Source organism: Nothobranchius furzeri, chromosome 15 (assembly GCF_043380555.1).
Source record: "Nothobranchius furzeri strain GRZ-AD chromosome 15, NfurGRZ-RIMD1, whole genome shotgun sequence".
Lineage (NCBI taxonomy): Eukaryota > Metazoa > Chordata > Actinopteri > Cyprinodontiformes > Nothobranchiidae > Nothobranchius > Nothobranchius furzeri.
Genome location: NC_091755.1, coordinates 27,291,596 through 27,306,298, shown reverse-complemented (window position 1 = coordinate 27,306,298; position 14,703 = coordinate 27,291,596).

Sequence of the window (14,703 nt, the reverse complement as noted above, 5' to 3'; positions counted from 1 at the left end):
TGAAAGCAGAAAAAAATAAATTCAGTATTTTTCTTTTTAAGTTTTTTTTAATGAGTAATGTTTTCAGCCAGATTTTACAATGATGTGTTGTCAGCAGTGCTTTAAAATGAACGCCATCTTAAAGGGGCATTATGGAAGTTTGACAGCCAAAACATGTATAGAAATAATAAATGTCTTCTTCATACATTCTCCTGCAATGCCCTGGTCCTGTAGAATGAGCCCTGGCATTTTTACTGTGATTGCCTATTTTTCTGTAAAATCACAGAAAAAGAGTTGCTCGGGTCGAGCAGGCTGCTTCATGCGCGTTCACCCTCAGGCATAGCCCGTAGCATTTGCTATCAGTAGCTTTAGCAGCAGAGAGTCAGGTAGTGCCAACTCAGCGACTTTGTCGCTGTTCCTAACGCCTAGTGATGAACCTAGCTACATTTCTAAGGACCCTTAGCTACTTCTAGATATTTCCTGCAAATTAGCAACAAAATAGCCATTTTCGCTCTGAACCGTTCTTTGAACGTTGTTTTAGCTGTAATCAAGCATATAAATATACAGATACCAAAACTGTCAGTGGTGGTTTAGCTCATCTAGTTAGATATCAGATTCTCGTGCAGGGGACCTGGGTGAGAACAGTTTTTTTAGAGTTTCTTTTTTACATTAATGGTATATTTTTTTACAGTAAGATGCCCAAATTTTTATTTGAGACTCAACGAACGGCATTGAATTCACAGATAAAAAAGATGTGGGTTCAACTTTCATTTTGGAACAATTTTTCAAGCAAGGGAAGGGAATGATCTGAGCATGCAGGAAGGCTGACCCATCATAAACCTTTGTCAGCTGTGCTGAAGAGAAAGGTACAGAACCAAATTATTTAATTAATTAGCTGCGCGTTCTCCTGCCCTCTGTCCTCCGCCCCCCCCCCACACACACGTCTCAGCTATTTTCGTTGAGTGTGCACGTACAGCACGCGCGCCTCGTGCACGAGGCTCCTATTGAAGCTGCCGTTACGCTTTTGGCCAGAGGGGGCAATTGCGAGCATAAAAATTCAAAACTCCGTAAAGTCCCTTTAATTTTCTACTTTTTTTTCTGTCATTTTTTCCTACTTGCCATTACACGCTGTGGCCACCAGAGGACGATAGATTCCTTAGTGAAGGCTGTTCGCTGTGTGCAACTCAGCCATCGAGCCCAAAGTCTAAAACAGAACAGCTGCAGCCGATGAGTCGTGTGATGTTTGGATCAGTTGTAGCTGCAACATCACACAACGGAGAGGATGACATGATGTTTGACCATAGTGAGTTTAAATAGTACCAAGTTCTTGGTAATAGAAAAGAATAGACTTTATTGATCCTACAGATGGGAAATTCACTCGTTAAGGCAGCACATAGACTAGGAGAAAAGGGGAAAATAATGCAGGTAAAGAAACAAAGGTAGTAGGCTATTAATGTAACCTTCTGCAACTAAAAAAATTAATAAAAATAGAAGATTGACATTCCAGCTTAAAGGACACAGACATACAAATGTGCATACAAGTATTGCACACATATTGAATATAGCACTGATGTTGGAGACAATGCCAGTACCAGTTAAACTGAGGAGTTATACACTCTTTCTGCAGAGGAGATGAATGACCTAAGGTAGTGTTCTGTTTTACATCTTGGATGTCTCAGTCTGCCTCTGAAGGAGCTGTCCATGGTCTCCACAGTGGAATGGAGTGGGATGGAGAGCTTTTCCAAGATGGAGGTCAGCTTCACCACCATCCTCTCTTTCTGCCTCGATCAGTGCTGCCTGCACCCCAAAAGACCATAGCAGAGTGAATAACAGAGGCAACAACTGAGTGATAGAAGGATTCTAGCAGATGGGGATTAACACTGAAGGATCTCAGTCTCCTCAGGAGGTGGAGGCAGCTTTGGCCCATCTTATACAGAGCATCTGTGTTGTTGGACCAGTTCAGTTTGTTGTTGAGGTGAACACCCAGGTACTTAAAGGTATCCACCACCTTAGTGTCTGCTCCCTGGATGTTTACTGGGTGAGGAGGAGTGTGTTTTTCTGGAAGTCAATCACCATTTCCTTTGTCTTACTGGTGTTTTAGTAAAGGTGGTTATGCTCACACCAGTCCACAAGGTTCATGATGACTGACCTGTACTCCAGGCCATTCCCCTCATATACACATCTGGCAATGGCCGAGCAATCTGAGACCTTCTGGAGGCAGCTGCTGGTGTTGTAGATAAGGTCCAAGTTGTAAAAGGTGAATAGAAATGGTGAGAGCACCATACCTTGTGGAGCTCCAGTACTACACACAACTACCTCAGACATGCAGTTGTGCAGCCTCACGTGCTCTGGCCTGTTGGTGAGGTAGTTGATGGTCCATGAAGTCATATGTCCATCCACTCCTGCACCTCTCATCAGCTGCAGTAAACATGGCTGGATAGTGCTGAAAGCACTTGAGATGTCAAAGAACATACAGTGGGGCAAAAAAGTATTTAGTCCGCCACCGATTGTGCAAGTTCTCCCACTTAAAATGATGACAGAGGTCAGTAATTTTCATCATAGGTACACTTCAACTGTGAGAGACAGAATGTGAAAAAAATCCATGAATTCACATGGCAGGATTTTTAAAGAATTTATTTGTAAATCAGGGTGGAAAGTAAGTATTTGGTCACTTCAAACAAGGAAAATCTCTGGCTCTCACAGTCCTGTAACGTCTTCTTTAAGAAGCTTTTCTGTCCTCCACTCGTTACCTGTATTAATGGCACCTGTTTGAACTCATTATCTGTATAAAAGACACCTGTCCACAGCCTCAAACAGTCAGACTCCAAACTCCACTATGGCCAAGACCAAAGAGCTGTAGAAGGACACCAGGAAAAGAATTGTAGACCTGCACCAGACTGGGAAGAGTGAATCTACAATAGGCAAGCAGCTTGGTGTGAAAAAATCAACTGTGGGAGCAATTATCAGAAAATGGAAGACATACAAGACCACTGATAATCTCCCTCAATCTGGGGCTCTACGCAAGATCTCCTGCAGTGCCAGACGTGTTTCGCTGCTGAAGCCAGTGCATGTCCAGGCCCGTCTGAAGTTTGCCAGAGAGCACATGGATAATACAGCAGAGGATTGGGAGAATGCCATGTGGTCAGATGAAACCAAAGTAGAACTTTTTGGTATAAACTCGACTCGTCGTGTTTGGAGGAAGAAGAATACTGAGTTGCATCCCAAGAACACCATACCTACTGTGAAGCATGGGGGTGGGAACATCATGCTTTGGGGCTGTTTTTCTGCTAAGGGGACAGGACGACTGATCCGTGTTAAGGACAGAATGAATGGGGCCATGTATCGTGAAATTCTGAGCCAAAACCTTCCATCAGTGAGAGCTTTGAAGATGAAACGTGGCTGGGTCTTCCAACACGACAATGATCCCAAACACACCGCCCGGGCAACAAAGGAGTGGCTCCGTAAGAAGCATTTGAAAGTCCTGGAGTGGTCTAGCCAGTCTCCAGACCTCAACCCCATAGAAAATCTGTGGAGGGAGTTGAAAGTCTGTGTTGCTCGGCGACAGCCCCAAAACATCACTGCTCTCGAGAAGATCTGCATGGAGGAATGGGCCAAAATACCAGCTACTGTGTGTGCAAACCTGGTAAAGACCTATAGTAATCGTTTGACCTCTCTTATTGCCAACAAATGTTATGTTACAAAGTATTGAGTTGAATTTTTGTTATTGACCAAATACTTATTTTCCACCCTGATTTACAAATAAATACTTTAAAAATCCTGCCATGTGAATTCATGGATTTTTTTTTTCACATTCTGTCTCTCACAGTTGAAGTGTACCTACGATGAAAATTACTGACCTCTGTCATCATTTTAAGTGGGAGAACTTGCACAATCGGTGGCTGACTAAATACTTTTTTGCCCCACTGTAACTCTCACAGTGCTTTTTATGCATCTGGAGGTGAGTCAGAGCCCGGTGCTGCAGGTAGATGATAATGTCCTCCACCCCCATATTTGGTTTAAGTTCAAACTGCAGATATATGCAAAGCTAACAGAAGTCCCTGTTCTGATCAGACTGCAACCGTATTATGAGGTGGCATTCCTGGACTCGGCCTGTTCAGTACCGTGACGTTACTGTTTCGGGGATTTTCTGTGGTCTTGGATCTCAGGGCATCTGCTACGCTCACATATCAAAGTAGGAACCCATCTGCTCACCCCCCCCCCCCCCCCCCCCCCCACACACACACACACACACACATCACCACCTCACATACTGAGTTACAATCTAGTAATGGAAAGTGATTCTCAACGCACACACGAGTCAGGTGAGCTCAAACATCCTGAAGCTTTACCCATTAAGGTGCTGTTAGTTTAAAACTGGCGTGAAAGGCAGGTCGTTCATCTGATTTCATCCTAAACTAACTCATTGTCTTGATATCTGAAACTCAGCAAAGCAGAAATTAAGACAGATTGTAGGAAATAAAGAAAGCAGAGCAGTAAAACGGTCTACAGATGGTAACACGGGCTGGGAGTGAAACATGCCTACTTTCCAAATGACTGCCAGTTCAGCGGCTGTAACCCACATCTGAGCATGAAATATTTCATGTAAATAACTTTTGGTTGTCTTGATAAAAGGGACATCGTCTTGGCATCATGTCCTCAGGCTTTGCTGCTTAAATGCTGACTGTTATTTGTGATTAATCTCACAGTAACACAGACAGACTTGTTCGCTTTTATGTTATGTTTAGTTGTATGATCAGATTCCCTTTCGGAACGTCAGAAATCCGTTGCTCCTCTCTGCAGGAGATTTTCTTCCCTGTCAGTCCATCTGCTCCATGTGGAAATAAGGGCAAAGTATTACTGACACACAACCAGTGCTATAAATATGGATGCATGGCTATGCAGAGCTGAGTAGCTGGAGTGTTTAACATACATTAAAAAATTCACCAATGTATGAAGACATCCTTGGTGTGTTTCTGTGCGCTGTTTTGGTGGGACAGGATGAACATTGTGACTACTCGACTCTGAAAATAGCATCAAGATGGATTCTACGTTTCTGGGTGTGACTAGACGGCTTCTGGGAGGGAAGCTGAAAAGAAACTTACAGATATCCAACAGATGAGATGTGTAGTGTTTCCTGTACTTGAGCTGATAGGAAAATCATTATGCTACGATGCAGAGCCGCTCTCCCCACTGTGCTCCCTAATTAGAGTGCTTCTGGCTTGGGAGGGGAGGCCTACTCATCCTCTGGTGGTACTGCCACCCAAGTATAGATATACTACCTGTGAACGGCACGCCACTTTGATTTCCTCGTCTCTGTAATGAGGATCAGCTCTTAGACATAACCTCCTTCTGCATACCTTTGAAGGTATCTGCACCCTCTTGAAACACTGGAGCTGAAAGTGACAAATTCTTTAAGGCTCTAATGAATTTAAAACTTCTCTTCCTCTGAATCTCGGTGAGATGCGAGGCTGCGTTTGTGCGTTTGGAGGATGCTGAAGAGGCATCTGTCTCAGTGCACACTCTCGGTGTGACAGAATGTCAGCCCACACCGCTGACATGCTCATTCACTGAGCCTCCGGCTGTTTGCTTAAGAACAGCAAAGTGAAGGTGGGTGTGTGGGTGGGTGCTCCTCCTCCTGCAGCTTTTGTCTGTGTGTGTGTGTGTGTGTGCTTTTGCCAGCATCTGTGCATACGCTTTGTAAGAAAATGCACAAGCAAACACTCAAGTGTGTGTGTGTGTGTTGCAAGTGAAGCAGAGTGCCACATTGTGTTTTCCCATTTGAGGTTGCATGCCTTTTTTGTCTGCCTGGTTTAGGAGAACAGACCCTCTGCTTTTCTTCTACAGATTTACAGACTTTCTTCCCTGACAGGACACAACAGCCAAGACATCATGCACCAAGGTCTCTGACTGGGCTGTCAGAGCCACAGATTGAAAGCTGCGCTCAAGCTGTTCTTCATTAGCAACAGCCCAGTTTCTCCGTAATATGAGAACAACAGCTTCAATCATCTGTTGGAGACAACGTTTTCAAATGGGAAACTTTAATCAGGAGCATTTCTTTGGGCTGTTTCCATGTCTCATTTGTGTGAAACCGATGTAAAGTAAGAACTAGCGGTAGATTTCCTGACGGATGAAAGATTTCCAAAGTCTTTTGTTGTTTTTCCTGTCCACACACTCAGACAGCTTCATGTACAAGTAATTACCCCCTGGTTACCATGACAACAAGCGTGACCTTTCTGTCGTTTTACAAACAGGAATCTTTACCAAGGCCAATCCTGCCTTTGAACAACTATAATAACTGTCTGAAGCACATTAGTGCAGAAAAACCGGCTCTATTGATGAAAAGAGGTATATTGAAATATTTGGAGAGACACTTATGTTGTATTTAAATACTCTGCTGGTTTAATGATGTTTTGGGTCTCACTGAATACTAATGCAGACATGTATTACTGGGAGAACAGCAGCTCAACTTTTATGTACGTGAGCCAAGTGGAGATGTTGGAGGTGTCGGTTAATTTTGTGTAGATTTTTTCTCATATATATATATATATATATATATATATATATATATATATATATATATATATATATATATATATATATATATATATATATATATATACACAGAAACATGTTTTATGCCCTTTTTCATCATCACTAGGGCAACAGCAAACAACAGCCAGGGCATGCTCCGCTCTTCACATTGTGACTCTGTGCATGGCTGAGTGAAAAAAAGAGCTGAGCCTTACCCCAAACTCACAGACACGCACGGAAGATTTGGCTGTGGGTCACATCCTGCATGTGTCTGCACAAGTCAAAATAACACGAGTGATCCTGTGTGGTGCCCAGAAGCACCATCCCCTCAGCCGGGTTCAAGTATTTGTCCTTAATGCTGATCCAAATGTTAGAATAGGTCAGCTGTAGCAGCAATAATTACTCTGTAATTACTCCATGCTGGGTTTCTGCTGTAGCTCAGCATCTTTCTACCATTTACTTACATTTCCTGCTTTACTGACACAAATCTGGCATTCAAAGGGCCAACGAATTTCTTCAAGAAGAGCATGTGTGCTCACATGAGCGTGCTTGAGTGTTACGATTAAGTTCCCCGCAGCTATCAGAGAAGCATTAGTGGGACTGAAGGATGGGGGCAGACAAAGAAAAGGCTGTCTTCTGCAAGCGGCTCTCTGCTCATTTTTAGGGAACATCCATAGCTACAGGGGAGAGAGAGAGAGAGAGGGGGAGAGAGAGAGAGAGAGAGAGAGAGAGAGAGAGAAATCTGAGGTGAACTTGTTCCAGGACCACAGGGTCCTTTCCCTGAGCTCTTCTGCTCCTGTCTGGGTGGGTAAGTAAAAGAAAAAAAACTGTTGCTTTAACAAGAGAAGTGATGCAAACACATCTTCCTACAGCAGTGTGGATGCGGATGGAACTCAGGGAAACCCGAGAGTGATGATACTGATCCTCAGTAACAAGTAAGCTGTAAATTCACCAAGAATACACACACACACACACACACACACACACACACACACACACACACACACACACACACACACACACACACACACACACACACACACACACACACACACACAATGAAATGAAGCATGCCTGTGCAGATTACATAAGTGGTGCATTAGGAAGAGCTCTTTTCGGTCTGGCAGCATCCACAGGACATGGAGAAAATAAACAACATGACAAGAATAAAACACCTGCACAAGCCCTTCTTTAGTCTGAAATGCCATCATCATCTGATGACTAAAATTTATGTGAGAACATCAAATAGATTTTATTGGACTGGATTTGCCAAATAAAGCTCCAGTTCCATCTCTTAAATATTTCAGAGGATGTGACGGTGGAAGTCAGGGATCGGTGGGAATGACAGGGAATGACATCTTTCCACTCTGTGCTTCCTTTAATCTCCCCTTTCTCCCTACTATGCAGTTAAATCAGTTTAGGACAGAATTATAAAACAAAGCACTTGGTTTCAAAAATTTCAAAATAAAAGCCTTAGATCAGTCTAGATAGTAGAATTTAGTTTGTTGCCCCAATCAAAGATTCCTCATCTTCCATTTGCAAGCCGCCTCTCCGTGAGAGCTGCATTCCCTTCCTCCTCTTTTTTTTAATTTCTTCACATTTTCTCGAGTTTTTTGATCCATCACTGCCTGGGGATGGGGGTGGGGCGGGGGCTTCTGTGCAAAGTAAATATGCTTTTTCTCCTAGTTGTCATCTTTTCTTCTTGATATTAACAGTGAAAGGTTTAGAGGCACCATTATTACCACATCCTAATCTCTAATTACACACGTCCTCTGATGTTAAAGAAGCTCCTAAGGGAGACAAAATTTTCATAAATATACAATTGAGTGAGAAGTATTTGGTAATTCCTCAAACAATTTTTCCTAAATTTAGTTTAAAACAAACACTTTTACTTTGGTTTCTTTGCCGTGGGCTCAGCTGTGTCTGGTTTGTATACACGACTGCGTTCTGTTGGGGGCTGTGATTGTTTGCCAGAACGACCCATTTCACTTCCATTCACAAGTCCTGCTGCTTTGTGCAAAAACAGACCTTTCACTAAGTATCTGACATGATTGGGATTTCTGTTTTCTTAATGATAAAAAGTTTTACAAAAATGCTTGCTGTTTTAAGGTGCAGTTGTTCTATTTCCATTGGAAGGAGAAACCTGAAGTGGTGCAAGGATCTGGTTGGGATGCCCCTATAAAGGTTTTCCATGCTCACCCCATTAGGAGGAGATCCTGAGCAGAAAACTTGCTGGAAGGAGTTCTCTTTGGCCTACCTGTGATCCTAGGAGGAGCTGCAGCGTGACCGGGGAGAGGAATCTCTGGTTTTTCTTCCAGGGCCTGAATTCAGATGCAGGATAAAAATGGATGGATGGTTACTATCTAAAAGTTCTGATTTATGAGGATCACATCCGGACTCGGCCCAAGTCTATAAGAAAGGGTTACGTCCTTGACTGTTAAATAAATCCTGTGCGTGGCCCGCAGTTTCTGCCTGAAAATGGAGCTACAGCAGCCCACACTCTGGCACGACAACATAAAATAAGCAGTTGTGCAAACACAAAGCTTTCTGTGAGCTAATCTATATTTATGTTTGGTGTACATGTTCAGTTTGTGAATCCTGAGCAGCTTGTGCACAGGATCGTACTTAAGCCCTGCACATCTTTCTTCTAATTACACTGTTACTATCTGGCAGTTCAATTAAAAACAACAGGCTAACACTGATTCTTCGAATCCTTCAACAGCAGCCCCTGAGTCTGATGAAATCCACTAACATCCTGATGTCAGCTGTGGATTTCATTCATAGACATGTAACTAAAGTACAGGTTTATGCACGCTTCAGTAAAGACGAGATTCACCTACACTCACCTATGTCACAAGCTTTATGTAGTTAGGGAAAGAATGAGATTGCAGATAAGAGCAGCCAATATGAGTTTCCTCTGCAGGGTGCCGTCTGACAGAGTGACAAACTCTGTCATCCGAGAGGGATTCAGAGTAGATCCGCTGCTTCTCCACATCGGGAAGAGCCAGTTGAGGTGGCTCGGGCATCTGGTTAGAACGCCTCCTGGACGCCAACCAGGCAGGGACCCAAAGGAAGACCCAAGACACGCTGGAGGGACTATATCCCTTGGCTGGCCAGGGAACGCCTTAGGATTTCCTGAAGGAGCTGGCCCAGGTAGCTGGGGAGAGGGAATCTGGGCCTCTCTGCTTAGGCTGCTGGCCCCATGACCCGACCCCGGGTAAGTGGATGAAAATGGGTGGATTCCAGATTGCATTCTTTACCAGCAAATGTACCTTGTTGAATGAAAAAATTACACAACAGGAAGCCATTTACTCTCACAAACTATAAATTGGACAGTACAAACATGTACCTCAACTTTCTATCAATGCATAAGCAGTGCACAGGGCCGGTACCCATTTTTTTTTAGTTATTTCCCTAATCCAGCACACTGTTCAGCAGCTCATCAGGCCCCACAGAAGCCTGTTAATCACCTGCTGATTACAATCAGATGTGTTGAAGCAGGGAATACAGTAAAAACATGCTGGATACCAGCCCTCGGGGAAGGAAGTTGGTGATCACTAAACTAGAGAGAACTTTTTCATCTTTGTGAGCAAAATGAGTTTGTGTGGGTTGAGAGGTAACTGCAGCCATCTGAGAGACGCTGGAAGTCTGGAATCTGTTTCTGCACTGCAAATGTAAATGTACACAATCAACTAAGTTAACATGAAAAATGTACCCATTTTCATTATTATACTAGATCCACAGCTTCGGGTTGGCTTGTCTTTACTATTGCTAATCAGTACCAAATGAAACCGCATCTTGGGGTTGTCATCATTCAAATTGTGTTGGGAAAACCTCTACTTTGATTTGAATGATAGAATCAGATATTGAAAGGATTAATTAGAGTGATTACAAAGAGTCTGAAAGGGGATTTGCTGAGTGAAGCAACGTTTTAGGCTGAAGGCGGAACAGAAAATGACATTTGAGGATTTTCCAGAGTCATTATAATCTTTCATTTTGAACAGAAAATGAGTTGGTATTTCATTAAATGTGAAATGTAAATGTGAATTTATGTTTCACATGCTTTTTTTGTATGAAGCTTGACACCAGTTAGTTTTGTCACTGTGAGGGTCTGAGCTCAAAGCAGTGACCAGTTCAACAGATAACAGTAGAATCATGACCTAAAAAAGCAAATGAATGTCGACATCTTAAGGACTACGCATTTTGAAAATCTATTGTTTGCTGGACTGAAATGTTCACTTCCTGTATCTTTTAAATATGAGCCAAACTGGGAGTAGTTGATGGGTTTGGATACTCTGGCCCCTTCCCTGCACTGCGGCAAAGGCAGATGATCTGATGTCTATAAGCAAGCTGGAGGGAGAGAGACAGAGTGTGTGCTCACGCGCAAACACACATACACACCGTCAGATTTGACACCTCATCAGTAATCAAAGATTTTAGCACAAATTGACCCAGATGGCTGTTGATGGTTACTATTATGCAGCTTTTGCCTTTAAAATCTTCTGCAGATTTTTTTGTTGTTGTCTTGCAATATGGCAGATTTGCATACACACCAAACAGGAAACAAAAAGTGACAGGTTACATCTGGAATGTGTTGTTGTGTCCTTGCAGAGAGCAATTTGAGGACCCAGATGGTGATGCTAATGTTAGATAACAGCACTGAAGGCTTTCCACTCTGAGCCACGTAACTCCCTACAAAACGTTTTATGCAGCAAATCCATCCAGCTAGATAGAAACTTTCGTAACCAAACATGTTTTGTTCTTTATTTGCTGCAGATTTCTTTGATTTGAAGCTTCTGCATGCATGTCAGTGCACATCTTTAAAAAATAACTTTAGAAGTTGGAATTGTCACCCGTGAGGTTCTGTTATGGTCGGTGCTGAAAGTTCACTGGACCACTCCTCTTTCACCGAGCCCTAAGGGTACCAACTACAGCTGAGTGGGCAAATGAACCCTCTGTGCCTGCCCAGATGTTGGCCTAATTTACAACGACTAGCATCGTCTGTGGCCCATTTTTACAAGTGTGTATTTGGATGATGTCAGCATCCGCCTCAGGTGTTCCACTATAACACACAAATGGCCCATAAATCACTTTGGTGAGGAAGGAATGTTTTTAACAGGGAAATAACAGCAGGATGTGCAACTTTTATTTAACATCAAACACCTAAATGTTCTGTTTAAATGATCTAATTCATGTATTTATGGTGCAGAACCTCCTGAATGAAATGGTGAGATTTTGACTGATGTATGTTCAACTCTACTGAGTGTTTCTGTGTGTTTTATTCACGTTATTGGTTTTCATCACCCACAACCCTTTGGATGAGTCTAACAAACCAGCTTTCTGTCTGCGAAGATAATTGAAACGCTGTTTTCTACAAAAATCTCGAGGACATGAGTACCTTCTCAGAAACGACTAAGATGATAAAGCACCACTTATTTTATAAATTCAGAAATACTTTATTAATGCTAGATTACCGCCAGTAATCAGCATCACCAGAGTGATGTGTCTGATGCAGGAGTTGGTGGAAAACCAACAATTTTTGGACTTTAATTCATCAGATTTCCAGAAAAATGGCAGCGTCACAAGATCATTGGAGAAATATTGATGTGGATTAAATTGGTTCCAGTCTGGATCCGTTCATTTTAACGGGCCCTAGACCTTTTTTCTTTGGGCCCTGGCACCTCCCACTTGGGGGCCTTTAGAGTTTCATGTCCCAAGTGTCAGTGATTGTTTGCATTCCCCGAGCACAGCTACAGCTACAATCAAAGCGGTTTAGATTGTAAACAAAGCAATTTTTGGATTTTTATACATTCAGATAAAATAATACTTGAACCTTATTTTAGAAGAGCAGCCCTGTGTCAAAGTGCTGACAGGATGGAGGCTGTGAGTTCTAATTCCATTTAGGAAATTTAGTCTGTTGTTTTATTTATTCCAGGGGTCCTCAACTACATTTGTTCAAGGGTTTTTTCCAGCAGACACCAGAGAAGGTCAGATGCCCTTCCAAAATCAAGTTCAAATATCATTGTATCTTCATTTATTACAATTTAAAATGGCATTCTTTCCCATCTGGGCTGTTTGATCATGTTTTAGTTGTGTTTGGAGAATGTGGACAGTTGTAGATGTTTGGGACATGGAACTGTAGAGGCCCCCAATAGGGGGGCGTTAGGGTTAAACAGGTGAAATATAAATATAAAATGGGTATTAAACACTAGTTTTGAGTGTGAGACAATGTGACATGTTTATGTGTGGTATTTACAGAACTTTTTGAGTTGAAGATATAACTGCAAAATATCTAAATCTAACAATTTCATTGAACGGTTTTTCATATCTCCTTGTATGATTGTAGTGGTCTTTGTCTTTTTTCTCTACAGCAGCAATCTCTTAAATTTGAAATCAGTTGCAGTGACACTTTTGTTTTCTTTGCAGATGCATCGTCTCATTAGAGCGAAGCAGCATGAGGCCACATGTGCTGGTGCCACAGCAACATCCTTGTGGCACTGGGCCAGAGGTGGGCACATCTGCAGCTGCTGTGACCAGATGTGGTGCATCTAAAGACAGCGAGAAGCAGTGACTGTCCACCCATAATATCAGTTTTAAAAATCTAATCTTTAAAGTGTGTCATATAGAGTTAAAAGTTGGCGCTTGCAGATTTTATTTGCAGTCAGTGATTATAATTCCCTGAACAGCAACTATGATCTGAGATCAGGATTGAAGTAATGGGAAGTGATACTAATCCTCCATCCAATGTTCTTCATCCTTAATGAAAAAAATCTTCTCTTGCATGTAATGACACAGAGTCTGTTTCAGGATTCATAATCACTGATAAGAGTGGGAAAAGATGAGCACCTGGCTCCTTTCCTGCAGGGATAAAGTAAAAAGTCTTCACTGCAACTATTTCAGAGATGACCCAATAAACAGGAGAAAAGAAAACAAGCAAAAGAATGTGAAGCGCCAGACAGGGCAAGCTTTATTTAACACAGCAATAAAACATAAAACCAAACTCTTCCAAAATAGATTTAAACAAATACATGTCACTCAAAAAAAATTAAGAAGCTAGCTACTAAATAAATATTAACAACAACAACAACAACATTTCCATGTGAGACCCTTTAGGATGTCTCGTGTTAGCTATAAAACAAGAGACAGTATTTACAATCATACAGGTTCCACATGCTTAGCAGTTGGACTGCACCATTTCACCACACACCGACTACAACACGAAGGCTGCATATTAACTGACACGCTCACCGAGCCGCCGCCGTGCAACCCCTCATCAGAGGGCTCAACATCGGCTCCAACGACAAAATATAAACAAATGTTTGTCATAAAGCTCAGCAATAAATGCTTAAATAACGCCAAAATAATGAGAATGTTCTCCACCTGTGATCCAGAAACTATCTGTGCACACAACCAGCCCGGGAGCCGGCGTCTGCCTCTTCTGCACTGAACTGTTGCTAGGCAATGACAAGGAATTTTGGAGTGTTACCATGAACTGGAAACCTTTGTGCAAACTTAAGCTCCTCTATCTACGGGTGGGGTGGGGGTGGGGGGCAGTCCGCAGCTCCGTTAAGACACAATAGCCATGTCAGTAAGATATCTCCAAAATAACATGCCATTAAAAACACAAAACACACACACACACACACACACACACACACACACGAAGAATGGAAAAATAGCTTTCTCTGGACAGGGCCAGCCTGTGCTCTTTGATTACTTTTTCTCCCCACATCATTTTTTTTAACTCTAGCCCTTAATGAAAAGTTGTTAAGCGTTTGAGGTTTATCTCTAATTATTTCAAAAATAATAACTTCACTGCAGCAAAAGCCTCATGTTCCCTTTCCCACACGCTTTGTTCTCTTTCACCAGTTATCTCAAACACTAACAAACAGATCAGAGGCCCGTTTGTGCACCAGAGATGGTCTCAGTCAATAGCACGTCTGTCCACGGTGCACTAGCACCACGGCGATACTCGCTAGAGTCTTTTATTGCCACATAAGTCACCTTGCATCACAAGCGCTAGAACCATTATTGCTTTATGGCCCGGGTTCGCTGCTGCACACACACACACACGACCATGAAGCTAAAGATTTAGGCAAAAATAAATAAATAAATAAAAAAGCCTACAGTAAGTGCTGCTTATTAGAGGTCAATAGATTTAACACGTGGAAGAAGAGAGTTGCTACATTAGAT